General features: G+C 52.1%; 1 protein-coding gene across 14 annotated transcripts in view; it reads left to right on the top strand.

Moving 5' to 3' along the window:
• The first annotated feature begins 11,198 nt into the window (after nucleotides 1-11,198).
• The window catches only part of ANKRD11 (ankyrin repeat domain containing 11), a 170,365-nt gene continuing 164,302 nt past the window's right edge, over nucleotides 11,199-17,261 (top strand). For 10 of the 14 annotated variants that reach the window (XR_010837803.1, XM_067019503.1, XM_067019507.1 and 7 more), the window contains exon 1: nucleotides 12,003-12,093. The gene's annotated coding sequence lies outside the window, so the exon portion shown is untranslated. Of the gene's footprint in view, nucleotides 11,771-12,002; nucleotides 12,094-17,261 lie in introns of those variants that run through there. The other 4 variants (XM_067019513.1, XM_067019506.1, XM_059045870.2 and 1 more) reach the window with 4 other exon arrangements.

The following is a 17,261-nucleotide window of genomic DNA, read 5'->3' as shown; positions in this document are numbered from 1 at the left end:
GTTCCAATAAGGAACTACTGTATAGCACAGGGAACTATATTCAGTAACTTGTAATAGCCTATAATGGAAAAGAATCTAACAACAGAATAGATAGGGACTTCCCTGGTGGTCTAGTGGTTTAGAATCCACCTTCCAATGCAGGGGACGGGGGTTCGATCCCTGGTTGGGGAACTAGATACCACATGCCTCGGGGCAAGTAAGCCTGCGGGCTCTGGAGCCCAAGCAGCATAATGAAGACTAAGACCTGACGCAGCCAAATAAATAAATATTAAAAAAATTAAAAGAGAAAAGTATATATATATATATATATATATACATATACATATGTATGTATAACTGAATCACTTTGCTGTACACCTGAAGCTAACACAACATTGTAAATCAACTATATTTCAATAAAAATTTTTAAAAAGCATAGTGACTCCACACTTGGGCCTAGTCTTTGGAACCCTTTGGCTGTCGCATAAGGTAATGACTGTAAGTGCACCCATAATGGTGAGCTGCTGGCCTGAGGCTGTCTTGCAGCTTTGAATGACCTGGCCTATACCTAGATCTTTGCCTAATATTAGGTTGTCATCTATAAAATACACTCCCCTGTGGAATGTTTGAATAAAGTCATCATACCCTGAATTTTGGTAAAGTGTGTTTCTGGCCTGCACATCTTTCTTAGGAAACGATTTCTTCCCCCATGGCTCACTCATTGGGTTTTACCCACAGGTACAACAAGATTTCATAATATCAGATTTGTTCTCGAGAGGGGAAAAGTCCATGATTACTAGCCAAAAACCTGTCCAGGAATTCGCACGTGACTAAGTAGCTATGTATTCCTCGATAGTTCTCCAGATGTGGGTGTGGGATTCTGGACAGACATTTAGGAGGGTCCTGGAAAGGGCAGGTCTGTGTTAACACCCAGAGTTCTGGACAGCACATGCCAAATTCATTAATTTAACCACTTGCTCTGTTGATTATATCAGTTATCCATTGCTGTGTAACAAATTACCCTAAACTCAGCAAGTTAGAACAACCAGTGTTTATTGCCGCATGGCTCCTGAGTGCTTGGCCTCTCCAGGCTGCAGTGCAGGTGACACCTGGGGTTGTGGTCGCTTGAAACTTGCCAAGTGTGCAAGGTAACGCCCTTGCCTGGCTCCTGGCAGGTGGCAGCAGCTCCTCACCGTGTGACTCCATGGGCTTCTCACATAATGTGGTGTCACATGGCAGGGACAGCCAGATTGGAGGCCGCTGCCCGCAGTGATGGTTGGAGAACATGTCTGCTGTTCATACCTGCTCAGTAAAGCCCATCCGCTGGGTTCCTCGCTACCCACCGTGTGGCCCTAGCCCTTCGTATCGTCACACTAGTCACCAGTCACCACATTGGTTAGTTCAGGGAGAGGACAGCCACCCCCCAAGTCCTTCCTTAGGACTCATAGGTGTTTGTTTGTTTGTTTTTTTGGCTGAGCCACATGCCTTGCGGGATCTTAGCTCCCTGACCGGGGATTGAACCTGGGCCCCGGCAGTGAAAGCTCCGAGTCCTAACCACTGGACCGTGAGGGAGTTCCTAGGAGTCGTGTTTGCAAACGGGGAGAGGACTTTGCCTTTGGGGTCACGGAGTAGAGACGTGAGCTGACAGTGCTGCCAGCACCCTCTGAGCTGTGGTTGGAGCGGACGCACCTCCAGCAAAGGGGGAGGCTGCAAGGGAGCCTCCAGACGGCCCGGAGTGCGCCCCAGATCCAGTCACAGTGAGTGGGCACCCCCATCGTTCCCTTGTCAGGGGCCAGCCCCTTTCCTACAGTGCGAGTTTGCAGTGGGGTTTCTGTCTGTTCCAATTGCGGTTTGCCTGTCCAGGTTCTCTAGCCACTGGGGAGCCACAGCCAGGTTCAGAAGCCTTGTCTGGGTCCCGCTGGCAGGAAAGAGGGATTGTGTCTGGATGTCCATGTTATAGCCAGTGTCGGAAAGTTACAGGCTTGATGTGTCTCTGCTCCCTCGGGTTACCTGTTAGGGAGATGGTAAGATAAGGAAAGAAGGAAGGCTTCATCGCTGTTCTGTGTTTTGTCTCCCGGGAGCTCCCCGTTGGACGTGCCCTGTAGCCAACAGGATGCTCTGGGATCCTGTAGCCACTGGTCAGATTATGTGCCCATAACACAGCTAGCGGCTGTCACCGAGAGGCTCCTTTTCACCCGCTGGACAGAGCATGCTGTCTCCCGGAAGGAGGACGGTCCTAGGCCTTTGTGCTTCTCCATGTTAAGACACAGAGTGGCCGCCGGCTGGCTGCTTGTGGACCCCAGAGGTCTGTGGCTGTTAATGGTTTATCAGCACATCTGTGGTGGGCCTGCCTCTGCAGATGTTCCACAAACCACACTGAAGTTGGACAGTCACAGCAAAACGGGGAAAAGACAGGGACGAGCAAGTGCTTGCAGAGCTTTCCTGGCCTTTCCTGCCAGCCCACTGAGGAAAACCTGCCTTCCTCCCACCTCCTGTCCCGTTCCCTCGCACTCAGAGGTGGCTGGCCCATTCTCGGTATTCTGTAGGGCAGAACCGAAAGACAAAGGACAAAAGTAGCTCAAAAGAAAGAATGAAAGAGGCAGAGGACAGGGAAGACACACCAGTGCTGTTACTGGTCCAAAGCAAAGCTGATGGGGAGATGGGGTAGGAGGCTGGGGGCGAGTTTTGGGGGATTGGTGAGAGGCCTCCAAGGCAGTTGCAGAGAAGGAAGGAACCGGAGAGAAAGGGAGATTTTTGTGGTATAAATGGAAAGTGCCTTTGACAGATGTTTACTGCGTGGCTGTGTCCTGGGTGCTGAGGACACAGCCGTGAACAAAGTGATGGCTGTTCTCAGTGGCCTCCCGTTCTAGTGACAAGCCCTGAGGCGGGGAGATCAGGCTCCACAGAGAAGGGAACATCTGAAAAATTGTGGTGAAATATGCATAACATAAAATCTGCTCTCTTGGAAGGGGAAGGGAAGGCAGAAGCTGGGAACGTGCAGGTGGGAGGTGCTCGGTGGCCGGGTTGGGTGGAGGGAGGCGGAGGGAGGCAGGGCTGGGCTCAGGCCAGGGCCGGAATGCCCAGTGGTCCGGACCCTTCCTCTGTACTGGAGGGGCTGGAGGGTTTTGAGCCCAGGACCAATTGTTCGGTTTTATAGGCATGATTTGGACTGCTTCGTGGAGAGCAGGCTCTAGACAGATGGGAGGGGGGGAAGGCGAGGGCAGGAAGACCCTGTGTGGGCAGAGGGGAGGTGCGATGACAGGCGCTGGTCTCCAGGAGGCCCTGGAGACCTGGGGAGCTTCCAGTGTCCCCCAGCGGCTTGGCTTGGCTTGACTCGCACTCCCAGGGGGGCCGGGCTGGCCGAGCACAGGGTCAGCGCGCACAGGACAGCCTCAGCACAGATGTGGCACAAGGTGAGGGCTGAGCGCTCAGACAGGCCTCCCTCCAGGACAGGCTGCGGCGGCAGCGGCCATGAGGCTCAGGGGTGCAGGCACTGCTGCCTTTTCTCTGTGATTGACGGGGTTGATTTGACAGAGGAAGAGGTGGCCGCTTCTACATAGAATTTCAATCACGGCTCACATACTCCCCCCTCCCCCGTGGGTTGTTGAAAAGATAGACCAGCACAGGCGGCTGGGCACCAGGATCTCCCAGCAGCTTCCCCCAAGGGGTCCTGTGTTTCTGGAATTCCTCTTGTGCCCCCTCCAGCCGGCCCTGGTTGGAGAGGGCTCAAGAGTTGATCAGGTCAAATTGGAGATTATTTGGAGACAGGAGGATACTTTGGCTTCACAGATGCCTCAGATTGCAGTGTGCAATTTGGGTTTTGCTGTCTCCACCCCTGCTGCTTTATGTTTTATTTCGTTTGACAGTTTATTTGTTACTTGGGCCCTAAGGCAATCCTATATGAGGTTACAGTTTAATAAGCAGAATAAACAAAACAAATCCCGTAGGCTGTGTTTACAGTCCATCTCTACTGGCAGAAGGGAAGAACTAAAGCACCCTGAGGGTGGATGGGGAGAAGCTGGCCTGGCCAGACCTCGCAGATGCAAGAGGGGTCACAGCCCCAAACACAGGAGCCCAGGGGCAGCCAGAGCACTTCTACATGCACATCTGTCTTTTTAGAATCTCCTTTAAAGTTGTGAAGTAAATCTGGGTTTCAGTGACAAACTATTAATGCCCACGCTGTCCCCAGATAACCGTATCGCGGGAGTTAGGTGCACGAGCCCACACCCGCCCAGGACCCCGAGAAGCAGGCAGGGGCCGGTTCTCAGGCTGAGGTCAGGGCGGGAGCTGGGCGGCTGGCGTCCAGACCCCGCAGCCCGGGCCTGGGCAGGGCACGTCCTCCGCAGCAAACCCATCGGCAGGTGCGTGAGTGACACGCGGGACAGCTCCGGGGCCACGTGCAAGCCCACGGGCCACTGAGGCTGGGCTAGGCCCCACCTTTATGCGCCGCGTCACGGTTTCCGGTCTCCCCGTGATCTCCAGGGCCGAGCCTCCTCTGGCCCTCCTTGCCGTGCTTCCGCCCGCCCATCTGGTGGCACACAGCTCCGTCTTCTGGGCCCCAGGACTCTGAGAACAGCCGTCCCCACAGGCCAGCCACGGCCCCCAGGCTGCTGAGCATCTGTGCACCCTGCTCGCTTCCGTGGGCATTCGAGAACTGGAGCCTGGTGCAGGGTAACTCTAGAAATGAAATGCGGAAGGACACTCCCAGCACTCATGGGAGCATTTCCTTAGGTTTGCGGTCACGGTTAACAGGTGTCGGCTGCGTCGTGCAAACCGTGCTGGATGGCTTATTCTTCGTGAGAATCCGGCCAGGTAGGTGCTCTCATCCCCCACTGCAGGTGGAGAAACCGAGGCCCTGAGTGAACGTGCTGCCCCGGGTCACAGTTAATAGGGGGCAGAGCTGGGGTCTGAGTCCAAGCGGTCTGGCGCCAGAGTGTGTGCTTTTAAGAGCTACTGTCGTGGGAGAGGGATCCGTGGGAAGTTGTCTACAAAAGACGGAGCGCACGCCCACTCCGAAGTCCGTCGTCACGGTCATCTTGCTGCTCATGTATTAAATACGCAGTATGCATTATTTTGTTTTATTTATTTATTTATTTATTTATTTTTGGCTGCACGCGGGCTTTCTCTAGTTGTGGGGGCTACTCTTCGTTGCGGTGCGTGGGCTTCTCACTGCGGTGGCTTCTCTCGTGGAGCAGAGGCTCTAGGCGCCCGGGCTTCAGTAGTTGTGGCACATGGGCTCTAGAGCGCAGGCTCAGTAGTCATGGTGCGCGGGCTTAGTTGCTCCGCGGCGTGTGGGATCCTCCCGGACCAGGGTGCGAACCCGTGTCCCCCGCATTGGCAGGCGATTCTTTTTTTTTTTTTTTTTTCTTTTGCAGTACGCAGGCCTCTCACTGGTGTGGCCTCTCCCGTTGCGGAGCACAGGCTCCGGACGCGCAGGCCCAGCGGCCATGGCTCACGGGCCCAGCCGCTCCACGGCATATGGGATCCTACCGGACCGGGGCACGAACCCGTGTCCCCTGCATCGCCAGGTGGACTCTCAACCACTGCACCACCAGGGAAGCTCGGCAGGTGGATTCTTTAATCGCTGAGCCACCAGGGAAGTCCCTATGCATTATTTTAAAATGTTGTTATATTCTTTGGGACTTGACCTTGGCATGAGTGGTGCTTGGTCATTGCAGGCCTGGAGCGTTCACAGCTGCACCACCCTTGCCTCCAGCTAAGCCTTTAAATATGTAGATTCTACTACGGAAGAGCCCAAGACTTTTTGATTATGTGGGTTGTGTCTATTGATGTTTACCATGTTCATATCAAAACTGAGAAATGTTTAAGACACAAGAAGGCATGTTCCTCAGCTGTCAGAGGGACATCGTTACCCCGCATCATGCACGTGCACTGAGGAGCAGAGGGAAACAGGCACCTCCTAGTATTGTCGGGAAGAGAGTTTTACCTTGCTGACACCCACACAGGGTCTTGGGGCCTCCCCCTGAACCTCGCTTTGCAAGCTGTGGTCTAAGGCAAACGTGGCAATTCTTATGTAACTAGAATTATTTTTTTACCAAAGATATCTATGAGTGTTGTACATTTTTTTTTTTTTTTTTTTTTTTAGCCACACCGTGTGGCTTGCGGAGTCTTAGTTTCCTGATCAAGGATTGAACCCAGGCCTTGGGCAGTGAGAGTGCAGAGTCCTAACCACTGGACCACCCGGGAATTCCCCATGAGCGTCATACATTTAACAAGGGAACTTAGATTCAAGATTATTCTTTGGATGGACCTAGAGGTTATCATATTAAGTGAAGTAAGTCAAACAGAGAAAGACAAACATCATGTGATATCACTTATATGTGAAATCTAAAAAATGATACAAATAAACTTATTTACAAAACGAAAACAAGACTCCTAGACATCGAAGACAAACTTACAGTTACCAAAGGGGCTGGGGGGAGCGAGAGATAAATTAGGAGTTTGGGATTAACACATACACACTACTGTACATAAAATATCTTGTAATAACCTTTAATGGAAGAGAATCTGAAAAAGAATATGTATATGTATATATATGTATACCGAATTACTCTGCTGTACACTTGAAACTAACACAACATTGTAAATTGACTATACTTCAATTAAAAAAAAAAAAGAAGACCATTAAAAAAAAAAAGATTATTCCTTTTGGGCCCTTCTCCAGCTAAGATGACTTCAAGTACCAAGGGACAATTTGGGGAATTTGTTTTTAATATAAAGTGTTTACTGAATTCAGCATTACTAAAAGTTTCTGAATTTACCATCCTGGAAAATAAGCACTGTAGTTAGTTGCAGAACTGGTACCAGCCAGAGGGCTGCTGTCCCAGTCCACCATCACCAGCGGAGCTCAGATGTATCTCCAAGTGCTGCTTTCCAGGGATGGCAAGGAGCACGGCCTCCCTGAAGGGACATCTGTGGCTCTTTCACAAATCCAATGAGAGGGGCTGCAGGCGGTGTCACGTCACTTACTTGAATGTGTCTGCCTAGCAAAGCTTCTGGCATATTCTACTCCAGTTACATTATCACAAAACGGTGCTTCAAGTCCTGACTGACTGTGAAAGCGTGAAGAGATCTTCCTGTTTTGTTGTGGCTGTAACACTTTCCTGCACACAGCAGGCATCCAATCGTTTGCTGAATGAGTTCACGTTCATCTCCCAGCTGAGCGAGGCCCCTGCCTTCTGCAGGCTAAAATGTAATCACATAAAACACATTGTGCAAGTGTGGGACAGCCCTACTAGGAGAAAAGCCTTAGGAAGACATTTTTACTCTCAAGCTTCCTAGTTGGATTTCTGATGAATTCATAAAAGAAAAGACTACATCATGACTTTTTTTTTTTAAAGACTAGTCTTTTGTTTTTATTTATTAATTAATTAAGTTTTGCTGTGTTGGGTCTTCGTTTCTGTGCGAGGGCTTCCTCTAGTTGCGGCAAGCGGGGGCCATTCTTCATCGCGGTGCGCGGGCCTCTCCCTATCGCGGTCTCTCTTGTTGCGGAGCACAGGCTCCAGACGCGCAGGCTCAGTAGTTGTGGCTCACGGACCTAGCTGCTCCGCGGCACGTGGGATCCTCCCAGACCAGGGCTCGAACCCGTGTCCCTTGCATTAGCAGGCAGATTCTCAACCACTGTGCCACCAGGGAAGCCCCATCATGACATTTTGACTCTAACATGACATCAAAGCAGGTAGGACTACAGGAAAAGTACTGGGTACAGAGTTTTAAAAATTGGGCCTGCGCGTCCGGAGCCTGTGCTCCGCAAGGGGAGAGGCCACAACAGTGAGAGGCCCGCGTACCGCAAAAAAACAAAACAAAAAACGCATAATAATTTACTGTGAAATGAGCTTGGGTTCCAAATTCTAATGCTGAGAATGCTGGCAAGCTGGGGTCGAGCACAGGGCTGAGGCTGGGCCAGCTGGGCCCAAACCCAGATGTCGGTTCTTATCACACGGCCGCAAGGAAGAGAAAGAAGGGAGGTGCCAGACTGTGGGCGTACTCTGGCCACTCGGCAAGGGAGGGAGGAGCCCAGCAGGTGCAGCAGCCCCGCGGCTCTCCCAGGCCACGGCACAGGGGTGTGGGTGGGCAGGGGAGTGTGGAGAGGTGCTCTGTGCCATCGCCCAGTGGGGGACCAGGTAGGACGCATCATTTCTAATGCGGAGGGCATCCAGCATCACTGGGCCTTTCTGGAGCCATGAACGGCTTGTGTCTGGTCAACAATTAGCTCCTTTTGGTTCCAGGGACACAGACATGCTGGAGCGTGAGTGCCTTTGGCAGGAACCTGGTTTTGTTCGTGGCTAACTCCGCAGCTCCCAGGTCAGTGCCTGGCAAACAGAAGGCCCTGTACGAGTGTTTGCAAGATGGATCCAGGAGCTTTGGGTGGGGTGCGGATGGGCTGTGATGAATCCAGTCAAGGAGCAGTATCAGAGGAGATATCCAAGCACAGGCACTGCCGGGGCCAGGCCTTCCTGCCCGGGCTGGGGGACGCTCTGCAGACAGGGGATGTGGCCCCTGGGCTACGTGGCTGCGTGCCCTGGGTTTCACTCCAGAGTTTCCAAGTCAGAATCCTGGGGCGTGAGCGGGTAACTGCATGAAAGAAAGCATGCAAGGGCTGGAGCACTACTCTTTAGAGATCAAAATTAGGAATTTGTAGATCTAAACTTTTGCTTGGCCACACGAAGTTTGGCAAATTAATTCCTTCTGTTGAAATGTCCAATAAAAATTTAATTTCCAGTAAAAAACTGGAAGACATGGCAATGCTGGCTCCGGCAGCCCCCTTCCGTCCCCCTGGCCCAGCAGGCGGCTGGCCTCTGACCCCTCTCCCACCACCCTGCCATCGTCTGCCTTCACTAGGTCCCTGTCACTCTTCCTGGGTCTCTTTTCTCTGGAACTACTATGACAGCTTCCCTGTTGGCCTCCTGTCCTGTTCACACTGTTTCAGCAGCGCTGCTCCTGAGCCCTTCACCGCAGGGGCCGCTTGCAGGCTAAGACACACCCTGTGCCTGGATGCCTTGCAGGCCCTGGCCACCTCTCTGCTGCTGTCCCCTTAGAGCCCCACAAGGAGGCCCAAGCATCTCAGACTTAACTGTACAGAACTAAGCTCTCGGGCTTCCCTGGTGGCGCAGTGGTTGGGAGTCCGCCTGCCAATGCAGGCGACGCGGGTTTGTGCCCCAGTCTGGGAGGATCCCACGTGCCGCTGAGCGGCTGGGCCCGTGAGCCATGGCTGCTGGGCCTGCGTGTCTGGGGCCTGTGCTCCGCGGCCGGAGAGGCCACAGCAGTGAGAGGCCCGTGTACCACCAAAAAAAAAAAAAAAAAAAAAAGTTAAAGAAAAAATCCAAAAAACTAAGCTCTCCCCTGCCACGTCTTTCCAGCCAATGTCGATTCCATCCCAGACACCTCTCTTTCTCTTACAGGCCACAAAATCTTGCCTACTCTGTCTTGAAAACACATGCCAGATCACACTGTCTCACCAGTCCAGACATCACTGCCACCTCTTGCCAGCTCCTCTGTGTTCCCATCATCTCCAGAGAGACTCTTTCTTTCTCTCTTTCTTCGGCTGCACCAGGTCTTAGTTATGGCCTGCAGGATCTTCGTTGCAGCACATGGGCATCTTAGTTGCGGCGTGCGGGATACAGTTCCCGGACCAGAGATGGAACCCGGACCCCTGCATTGGGAGCACGGAGCCTTACCCACTGGACCACATGGAAGTCCAGCGACCCATTCAACAGTAGGTCCCTTCACCTCCCTGGGACCTGCTGTGGCTTACTTTTCATTCAGAGTGAAATCCCAACTCTGAACTGGGACCCTCACCAGCCACTTCCCTCATCTCATTTGCTCCAACTTTGCTCTGTGCCCATCGGGGCTCCTTCCTGCCCCCTCCTGCGGTGTTCTTCCTCAATCCACTTGCCTTGCTTCCTCACTCTGTGATTCAGCTCAAAGGTCATCTTATCTGAGTCCTTCCCCAGCCCCCATTACTCCACATTTAATACAGGCCTTAGAATGGTGCCAGGCACACAGTAGGCACTTAAAAGCCCTCAATGTGTTTTGAACCAATGAGTGTTATCCCTCCAGACACCATGAAAGGAGAGGTGCTGTCCCTTTCTCCACCTTAAGGACACGGGTTAGGCTGCCCCTTTGCCCAGGGCTGTCCAACAGAAACAGAATGCAGCCAGGGTATGATTTAAAATTTCCAAGTGGCCACAATTAAAAAGAAAAAAGAAACAGGTAAAATTAATTTCAACACTGTATTTTATTTAAAGCAACTGTCTCAAATACTATCATTTCCACATGTTGTAAATACAAAAACTTTACTTTTAAAAAAAATTTATTTATTTTTGGCTGCGTTGGGTCCTTGTTGCTGTACACGGGCTTTCTCTAGTTGTGGTGAGCGGGGGCTACTCTTCGTTACAGTATGTGGGCTGCTCATTTCAGTGGCTTTTCTTGTTGTGATGCATGGGCTCTAGAGCGCAGGCTCAGTAGTTGTGGCTCACGGGCTTAGTTGCTCCGCAGCATGTGGGATCTTCCCGGACCAGGGGTTGAACCTGTGTTCCCTGCATTGGCAGACGGATTCTTAACCACTGCGCCACCAGGGAAGTCCCCCAAATTTACTTTTTTACATTTTACATTCTTTTCTTCTTAGTACTAAGTCTTCCAAATCCAGTATTTTATATTCACAGCCCATGTCAACCTGGACTTGTCACATGTGGCTGGGGCGGCCTCACTGGATGTTCTCCACCACATCTTACTTGGTAGTTCTTCTTTAACCTTCTGTCAGCACCTTGAGTGTCAATACTTAAGTAGGGAAACCTGCAAGCCACCCCCCAGACAAGACCTGATTTTCACTCAGTATTCTTAACTTCCTACACTTCTCTTTCAAAGCACTTATCACAGCCTGTAATTAGATACTTGTATGGCTATTTGATGAACTACCTACTGTTCCTGGTCGTTCTCAGTGCCTGATTTAGTGCCTGGCCCATAGCAGACACTCAGTAAACATTTGTGAATTAATGTATTCAGTGGCTTAATTCTTTCCTCTTCTCTACTGTATATTTTTACCCATAGGTTCTGCTTCTGTGGAACTTCGCTTTGCTTTTTTTGCCTCAGTATGTTTTCAGATTATTTCAAGGCAAATTGCCTCCTTATTCGTATTTCCTACTTTAAATTCTCTATTTGGTTGAGATCAGTGTTTTTCTTTTTGTTTTTTAGGCCGCGCCGCGCGGCTTGCGGATCTTAGTTTCCTGGAAGGAAGCAGGTCTGAGAGCTGACTCGGTTGTTGCACGGTTGGTCCAGCACCCCTTGGACAGCGGCAGGTGCAGCCAACGCAAGACGGACTCGCTGTGAGCGGACAGAGCACCGATGGCCCCAGCCCCGGGCCCTGTCCTCGCGGGCACGCCTCCGGACCAGCTAGAGCCGCGACCGCACCGCAACACCGCGCCTTCCAGCGCCTTCCGCCCAGACCCGCTCCCGACCGTTCCCCTCGGCGCTTCCGGCACTTGGGAAGGCCAATCGTCACGTCCGAGAACAAAAGACCCGCCTCCTCCGCAACGCAGTTACCCAATCCAGCTGCTCGCTACCCCAGCGTCCCGTGCGCCTGGACGCAAGACCTTGCCCAATCCGTCCCCGGACGTGCTTCTGGTCCCGCCCAGGCCTGCGCTAGATGCTGTCAATCTCGTCGTCCCCCGTGGCCCCGCGCGCACTTCCTTCCCGACGCCGTGACGTGCGCAGCCCTGTGCCCGACGGCGGCGGGCCAATGGCGGTGGTGGATACGGCGGGCCAATGGGAGGTAACGTCTCATGCGGCCCGCGCCGCCGCAGCCGCCGCCGGGTCCCGGAGCCAGAGGCCGCCCGAGCCGGAGCGCGATGGAGCGAGGGCCCCAGGCGGGGAGGCGCGGCCGAGCGCGCGGCCCGACGCCCCCTCAGTGAGCGCCCGACCGCCACGGCGCAGCCCGAGGGCGGGCTCGCCTCTGCCCGCCTCGCCGCCGCCGCGCCGGCGCTCGGAGCCCGCGCCGCCTTCCCGCTCGGGCCGCGGGCCGGGGACGGCCCGGGGCTGCATGGCCTCGCCCGCGCGCCGCCGCTGAGCCCTGGGCCGGAGCCGGAGCCAGAGCCGGTGAGAGCCGCGGCCGCACGGGGGTTGGGGCGGGCGCGGGGCGTGGGGCGGCCTTGCGGCCTGCAGGCCTTCCGCGCCGGGCGGAGCAGCGCAGCGGGCTTCGGCGGGCCTGGGGTCCGGGGTCCGGGGTCCGGGGCAGCCGTGACGGGCCTCCGGGCGGGCTTGTGGGGGGGATCCGGGTGGGCCTGAGGGCGTGAGGGCCTGGGAGTAGCCGGGAGGGACGACGGCGGGCTTTGGACGGGCTTGGGGGCGGGGGGCAGACGGGGGTTTGAAGCTGGACTGGGGGGCAGACAGGGGCTGAGGGTGGGCTCTCGATGGGCCTGGGAGGCCCAGAGGGCCGACGGGGGGCTCCGGGTGGGCCTCGGGCCCTGGGGGCCCTACCGGGGTTCTGGGACAGTCGTGAGGGGCCAGGGAGGGCTCTGGACGGGCGGGGGCCGACGGGGGTCTTCGAGGGGCCTGAGGAGCCGACGGGGGCTCTGGGCAGGCCTGGGGGGCCGACAGGGGGCTGAGGGTGGGTTCTGGGTGAGCTTGGGGAGCCGGAGGGGCCGACGGGGCGCTCCAGGTGGGCGTGGGGACCTTGGGGTCCCGGGGCAGCAGTGAGGGGCAGATGGCGGGCCGCTGGGGGCTCCGGGCGGGCCTGGGGGGCCCGGGCAGCCTTGAGAGGCCGGCCGTGGGCTGTGGAGGGCCCCGGGCACCTGGGGAGCGGGTTGGCGACCTCTGACCCGCGGGAGGGGCGCCTTCGCGATGTAGGCTGTAGTTGTTATTCCCAGCCTCCTATTATTATCGCTGTTTTGAAATGGGAGCAGGCGGCTTCGGGCTCCAAGCCGGAGGGGGAGGGCGATCCGGGGCCCTGTAGGGAGAGGGGGCGTTGGGGCCGCAGGAGGCGCGTGGGCCCGCGGAGGGGCAGGAATGCGGGGCAGCGGTGCGGGGGTGTTTCGGGGGGAGGGTAGGCGGGACTGGGGGGGCGGGTGGGAGGGAAGCGGCGGCGGCGGCTGCAAGAGCAGCCCTTGGCCTCAAGGAACAATGTGAGACGTTGCCTGAAATGTTAATTTCCGTTCCTCATTTCATCATCCCCTGGCAGGGCGGTAGCTGTGAGAGCGCGTGCGTGTGTGTGTGTGTGTGTGTATGTATGTGTGGTGTGTGTGTGTGTGTGTGTGTGTGTGTGTGTGTGTGTGTGTGTGTGTAGGGTTGGCCCTGCCACATGGATTCAGTCCCCTTTCAAAGAGGGATTGTGTTGTTGAATCTTGTATCTCTGCCGTTTTGGGGGGAGCCTTAATTTTTCTTGAGGGCTGCTCTTTTTCTGGTGTCTCATCAAGGTTTTTTGCTTGTGTTGTGTTTTGAAAGCTAGTCTCGTATCCCAGCTTCCGAAGAGTTTTGGAAGAGGCTTTGGTAGATTAAGCTGTCCTAAGAGGGCCCTGTGCTTTCAAAACCATTTTCTTTCTAAGAGTTCAGATGCAGCAGGCTTAGGTTTCATGGTTTCTGAAGGTTATGAGAAGTTTTGTATTCGTTTGCAGGAACAGGATTTCTCAGTAGAGAAGTCAAATTTCAGGCTTTCTTCTACGGTGAGAGAGTTTTCTGAAATGATTTTGCACAATGTCCTTAACATTCCTTTTCCACTGAGCAGTGAGAGTGCGCGCAGTTGTTGAATTGGGGGGGGTGATGAAATGCTCTCAGCCAAAAGATGTAAGATGATACTGCTTGTAGAAGAAGTGCCATTGAAACAGTTACTATTTTTGGTTTGTGTGAACCCAGTCAATGGCATAACTTGGATAGTTCTAAGTCAGAGACCCTGAGACTGTGTGTGATGCCTTCAGGACCTTGATTGGGCTTAATCCGTGTTGCTGTCCTGGAAGACCTGGAGTTCTGTTTGTGTTTTTTAGAATGATTGCACAAGTACTCTGGTGTTACTTTGAAACCGTAGTTAGAAAGGAAAAAGGGAACACATCTTGCTCAACTTAGATTGTGACCCTTCATCCCCCGCCCTCCATTCAGCTGTTGTCCTCCCTCTGTGGTGTCACGCTCAGGAGCGGGCTCGCCTTTGATAGGCTGGCTCTCTGAACGGAGGAAACAAAGACCAAGTTGCTGTGACATTTTCCTCTGTCCTTTGTGTGTGCCTCTTGAGTTAGTTAAAAAGCTCCCCGCAGATAGTGCCCAATTTGACCCAGCTTTGAAACTTTGAGAAGATCTTTTTCTTGTAAACGTTTTTATTTATCATGGGAAAATACACATAACAAAATTTACCAGAAGTTTGTTTTTAAAGGTGTCACATCGTCTTGAATTCCTCCTTTGCAGTTGTACCTTTGTGCTGCCACTGTTGGATGTTTTCTTCTGGGCGTGCTGTGGGCCAGCCATGATAATCGCACTGCACAGCAGGCCTTTCATCTCTCCAAACCAGATGGGCTGCTTGTGACTAGTGGCTGTCATCTTAGCTCTAATTACAGTGTTGATACAGCGACAAGTAGAACTTTCTACAAATAGAGTTAAAGAAGCTGTGCTATTTGTACTGGAGAATATTTTTCAAGAGGCGTTGCGTTGCGTGCCTTGAGTTTTTAAGTACATATGACACAGTAAGGTTACGTTTCATCCAATGTGAGAGGAGAGTTACTTTGCATAGTATGGCAGTGAGCCCATCATCGACTAAATAACATAATTAGAGAGCGCCAGTAAATGCTGGTTCAGAGCATGGTCTGCATTTGTTGCCAAAATAAGTGTTTTGATCTGTCCATTAGTCCATGTAAGTCCCTTCATCTCTCAAATGTAAGTATAATGGATGAGCTTCCTTGAATAGCAAGATACTTGCTAGTTAATAGGTGCGAATGACGCCGCACTGCTTGCCTGGCTGTGTGCTGGGTCATTTCACTATTGCTGTTCAGTCGGTGCTCTGTGGGGACTGAGTTTGGCCTGTTTTATAAACTTTATACAAAAATCAAATGAACGCAAATAAAAGTTATTGCCTTGAAATGTTTTCATGTGTGTTCTGTTAATTTGAATTTCAAATGGAATTTCTGTACAATTCAACTTTTTCAGTTTTATCTTAAACTCTGTGAAAGATGGCGTCAATCCCCAGCACCTGGAACGCAGGCAGTTAGAGATAATCGGTATAGAAAGCCTTTTTAAAAAGGCTTAGGAAATGATCCGCTTCAACAACTCTCTGGTAATTCTTTTATTTTCTGTTAATTCTTATAGAGATGTTTCTGTTTCTAAGCAGTTCTTTGTTTTGTTGTTTGATGCATCATATTCTTGATATCTTTTAAGCCAGAGTCAGACTCAGCTGTGTACGTTAAGTGTATGTTTTTGTTAGTATTCTTAACTCCCGCTCCTCCCTCCCCATATTTAAAATTTTCTTTAAATTCATCTTTCAGCCAAATAGTGCTTTATATATATGCTAGAACTACAAGTGTTATTTTTATGAAAGTGTCCCAAAGGATTATTAACTGGCCTAACCCTGATTGTGACACCCCGCACCCCCCCCCCCCCAATGTCCTTCACCCAAGTCCTCTCAACTCCTCATGCTCCCCTTCCTTTGGCCTTTAATTTCCTAGGTGACCCTCTGTCTGGACCAGGATCTTGCTGAATGTCCATCATTGTCTCCTTTGCAAATCCTCAACCCCCCCCTCCCCCATCAACACAGTTGATCAAATGTGTGATCGCAGGGCTCCAAACTGAATGAAGAGAGGCACGGTCTCTTTGTCACCCAGGGCCCAGCCTAGGCATGAACCCTGGGCTTAGAATTGGCTCAGGAAGTATTTGTTGAATTGTTTAAAGGCATGTATGGAAGTGTTTGAGAAAGAAAGCAAGCACATACTTAGGATCATGAACTTATCTGATTGACTAGGAATTACTCTATGTACATTTTAGCCATTTTCCTATTCGTTGTTATTACAAGTTTTTTTTTTTTTTTGTTATTACAAGTTTATTTGCGAAAGGTGTGGGGCATGGCTTTTAAAATTGGCACAGAATGAGAGATAAAGGAAATAATTAAAGTAACGGTTGTCTTTGTGCAAGAAGAAGGATGCTTTCTGTGAAAGCAGCTTTAGTAGGACTGCTGTGTGGGGGCCACAGTCAGAGGCTCGCCAGGTGTCGTTTGCTGCTGCTGCTCATGGTGATGAGACCTTCGGCACCTTCTGGCCGCCTGTCATGTGAACAGTGTGGAGTCCTCTGAAAGGTTTAGCTTTTTTTTTTTTTTTTTTGTGGTACGCGGGCCTCTCACTGTTGTGGCCTCTCCCGTTGCGGAGCACAGGCTCCGGACGCGCAGGCTCAGCGGCCACGGCTCACGGACCCAGCCGCTCCGCGGCATGTGGGATCTTCCCGGACCGGGGCACGAACCCATGTCCCCTGCATCGGCAGGCGGATTCTCAACCACTGCGCCACCAGGGAAGCCCAGGTTTAACATTTTTTGATTGATGTTTTTTATTTCCTAAGCGGTTGTAATAAAAAAGGCCAAAGCAATATAAATTCTCCAGAATGGAGGCGGGCCCCTTAACATTTTTGCCTCACCCCTGCCAAGTTTTGGTGTTTAAAAAATTTATTTATTTATTTATATTTATTTTTGGCTGCATTTGGTCTTCGTTGCTGTACGTGGGCTTTATGTTGGGGAGAGCAGGGGCTACTCTTTATGGCTGTTTCTCTTGTTGCGGAGCACGGGCTCTAGGCACGCAGGCTTCAGTAGTTGTGGGGCATGGGCTCAGTAGTTGTGGCTCACGGGCTCTAGAGCGCAGGCTCAGTAGTTGTGGCACACGGGCTTAGTTGCTCCGCAGCATGTGGGATCTTCCCGGACCAGGGCTCAAACCCGGGTCCCCTACGTTGGCAGGAGGATTCTTAATTAACCACTGCGCCACCAGGGAAGTCCCTAGTTTTGGCATTTTAATGAAAAAAAAAAAAAAAAACCTCTTTGGGGGGAATACACCAAAATGGAGTTGTGTTATTTTTTTCCCCTTTATGTTTCTGTTTTCTAAAATTTTAAAAATGAAACTTATGTATTTGGAAAAAGGTTGTTATTGAAAAGCCTAATCGTGGGTATAATTTAGGTGATAAAGACTTGAGTTCTTGGTATAGATAACAGTAGGTTTGTGTGGTTTTAACATTTTCGGTGGTAAGGGGTGAGGGGAATTGGTGGTTGTTGAAAACGTTTAAAGACTCTGGTCCTTTGAATAAAGAGTTAAGTGGGT

Source organism: Kogia breviceps, chromosome 18 (genome assembly GCF_026419965.1).
Source record: "Kogia breviceps isolate mKogBre1 chromosome 18, mKogBre1 haplotype 1, whole genome shotgun sequence".
NCBI classification, from domain to species: domain Eukaryota; kingdom Metazoa; phylum Chordata; class Mammalia; order Artiodactyla; family Physeteridae; genus Kogia; species Kogia breviceps.
This window is presented reverse-complemented; position numbering and strand designations above follow the sequence as displayed.